Source organism: Raphanus sativus, chromosome 6 (assembly GCF_000801105.2).
Source record: "Raphanus sativus cultivar WK10039 chromosome 6, ASM80110v3, whole genome shotgun sequence".
Taxonomy (NCBI): domain Eukaryota; kingdom Viridiplantae; phylum Streptophyta; class Magnoliopsida; order Brassicales; family Brassicaceae; genus Raphanus; species Raphanus sativus.
Window position 1 is genome coordinate 27869585 of NC_079516.1, and position 3221 is coordinate 27872805.

Below are 3221 nucleotides of genomic sequence, written 5' to 3' on the forward strand. Positions count from 1 at the left end.
ATGTTGAAATTTAGGGCATGTTTAGGGTTTAGATGAGGTAAAAAAATATTTTTTTCTAATTTATTATCAGTATTAGATTTTCTTTTTATCATATTACTTATTGTGTGTATCTTAAGATTTTATGATGAAATATTCACAATTTAGGATTTAGGGCATGTTTAGGGTCTAGAATTTGAAATAAAAGATTACTATTTTTTTTTCAAATTTATTATTGCTGAAATTTTGATTATCACATAAATCGTAGTGCAAAATGTAAATCAAAACATTGCAATTTGATCTAAATATGAGAAATTATATTTCATTAATTTTTCAATACATACATTATTTCATTTGCTACGTCTAGGAAATTCATCTACGAACCAATGCCTCAACAAGCTTTAACATATCAAAATAAAAGAAACCTAAGTTATCCTTTGAAGTGAATGCAAGTCTTCGTTGTCAACGAACTGGCAATACAACAACACTAGAAGCAAGCACAAAGAAGAAAGTGATCACACAGTGGAGTGTTTACTCCGTGTTTATGTTGCTCTCTCTTGTGGGATTATCATTCTCAGCATCACTCTCGTCACCAAGCACAATCGCATCTGCACACAAAGAGACAGATTCAAAAACAAAACCTTTTTTTGTTTACATAACGAAGAGCTTCATCAAAACATTATAAGAAAGAAAGAAAAACAGACATACCAGCAACTGTGTTGTTGTTGTTCATATTGAGATTCTCACCCACCACAAATACATCATCTTCCATAGCCACATTGTTCTTTCCTTGACGAAAGTTGAGTTTCTTAGAATCTTCATAGAGTGTTTTTAAATCCGAACACTCCTTCTCAAATCTCAATCTCATCACATTTATTTGCTTAGTCATCATACTTGCTCTGCCTTTTCTCCTCCTCCTCCTCCTCTTGTTTATCTAACACAATCAAAAGCTCCTCGTTCCAGATCAGTAGTTCCTCGCTCTTCCTCTCCATCTTCTTGTACTCTTCCTTCTCCTTTCTCTCCCTCTCGAGATCCTTTAGCGAGCGTAGATTTGCCGCCTCGGATTCCTTAGATTGGTTCTGATTCTGAAAATGCGGCTTCATCATCGCATTCATTTATTCCAACCCACACGAACCTGAAAGAGCTCAGTACTGAAAACTCTATGCTCGCCTCGCCTCCAATGTCAAGCGACACATCTGGAGCCCGACTCAGAGAACGGTGCAGGCCGAAACCACCACCAAACAGAGCGGGAAAGCAAACCGAGACTCCCAAAACCAACAAGGGCGGAAAGGACGAAGTAGATCTGAATTGAAGAATCGGTCTGCTTCGAACTCAACAGGCCGACCACTCCACGAAACAGACCTTGTCACGCCTCGCCAAGAAACCAGTAGAAGCCAAACGTCACTGGAAAGACACTCCTTGCGCATGGAGAACTCGCCGGAGAGACATGACAGCCCAGGATCTCGCACGGGAAAGAGAGAGGTCGCGGAGCAGTAAAGTAGAAGACGAGAGAGAGAGGGAGAGACTCCTCCGGCGGACGCCGGAGAGAAGAACGCAGGCGGTGGTTAGTTTGTGGTCAGGAGATGAGAGAGGATGGAGAAGATAAGAGGGAGAGAAAAAAGTCTGATAGCTTCCGCTAATACTCTTCAGTCTGTGACAGGATAAACTGGTTATCCTTTTGGTTTAGTTATTTAATCTCTTTGGTTTAGTATTTCTGGTTTAGTAAACAATATGTAAGGCCTTTGGCCACTTCTAAAATAATCAATCAAAAACATAAACTTTATCTTCTTCCTTTAACTCTCTCTCTCTATCGTAATCACCATTGTCATCTATCATCACCATCATCACACAAACCCAGCATCTTCGAGATGATCTCTCTTCCCTTTTAGATCGTCTTCTAGACCTGTGTTCACCTTCCTTAAGCTCTTGGTGAGTTCTAGGTTGGCTATTTACTCTGTTCTAACTCACGCTGTTACATTGGTATCAGAGCCATTGGTTCTCGGATCTGCAACGATGGTTGAAACAAGACTCCAAGAGCGTTCTTTAGCAGTGCAAGTTGACAAGCTAAGGTCTTCACACCACCTCCTCGCCGCTCAGATGAAATCTCGAGCAGATTCAATCAACGCCCGCTTTGACCGACTCGAGGCGATGTGGCTTCAAGCAACCGGAAAAGCTCCATTGGACCCAGGACCTTCTATTCCACCAACACCCTTGAACCATTCCTCTTCTCGTCCTCCGGACCCTCTCAGCCTAGATTGTGACGAATCTGTTTTACTCAAGCTACCGAATGTTTGTAAGGTTGTGGATGGACGAAATCATCTGCTGCTAGCAAGGAACACTTCTGTTGGTCGGGAAATGTCCAGAAGATTCGAAAATCCTCTGAATAATTTCGTCGAACACATGGTGGGCCAAAAACAACATGAAGTTTCTATGGTTGAAAATCCGAAAATGTGGTACCAAGACGGATTTGGAGGCCAAGCTCCGTTGTCTACTTCTTCAGTTACTTCTCCTCTGCCAAAGAAGCCTCCTGATCCTTCGGATCTCTGTCATTCTGGTATGATCTCAGCTACTAAAGCTTCTCCTAGGATAAAGGAAGCTCCTTTATCAAGCGTCAACTCCAAAACAAGCACACACAAGCTCCAACGAAAATATTCATATGAGGAGGTTTATGAAAGAATGAAACTTGGTTTGTGTGCGTTTTGTGATGAACTTGATACTACTGATCATCATTTAAAACACAAGGGAGCTATGATTTTGACGACTGAGTGCGGTGATGATATAGTTTCTCATGACAAAGTTGTTGTTGAAGAAACTCTTAGCAATGATAAGATGAGTTTGAATCGAACTGGTTTAATTTTGGAGCAGGAGACAATTCCTTCCACTACCTGTTTACAGAGAGTTCATTCGACAACACAATCTCAAGGCATAGAGAGTAATGATGAGCAGCCACTGGATACTACAGAACAACTTAACCTCAGTGGAGGAGTGACTACACTTAGGCTTGTTGACAGTGGGGTTATGGTTGTTAAGGCTGCTGGTGGAGTAATGAATGATAAGCTCTCCTTTACGGACTACAAGAACAGTGAGTTAATTAATATGCAGTTCTCAAGACAAAGATCTGGTCAAGTTACAGAACCGTTGAGTTTGAAGAGTATGGTCTATGCAACCGATGTTAACGACTCAAGTCCAAGAATATGGGAGCCTGGTGGGTCAGCATCTAAAGCAGTTCAGTGTTACTGGCCAGA

The 3221-nt window shown here is 41.4% G+C and overlaps 1 long non-coding RNA gene across 1 annotated transcript; it reads right to left on the reverse strand.

Annotated features, from left to right (window-relative positions):
• Window positions 1-271: 271 nt before the first annotated feature.
• On the reverse strand, window positions 272-1589 carry LOC108830097 (uncharacterized). The gene is made up of 2 exons (XR_001946138.2): window positions 685-1589; window positions 272-584 (listed from the first exon to the last, which is right to left on the reverse strand). It is a non-coding gene; the product is annotated as an uncharacterized LOC108830097 (long non-coding RNA).
• Between the last annotated feature and the right edge of the window lie 1632 nt (window positions 1590-3221).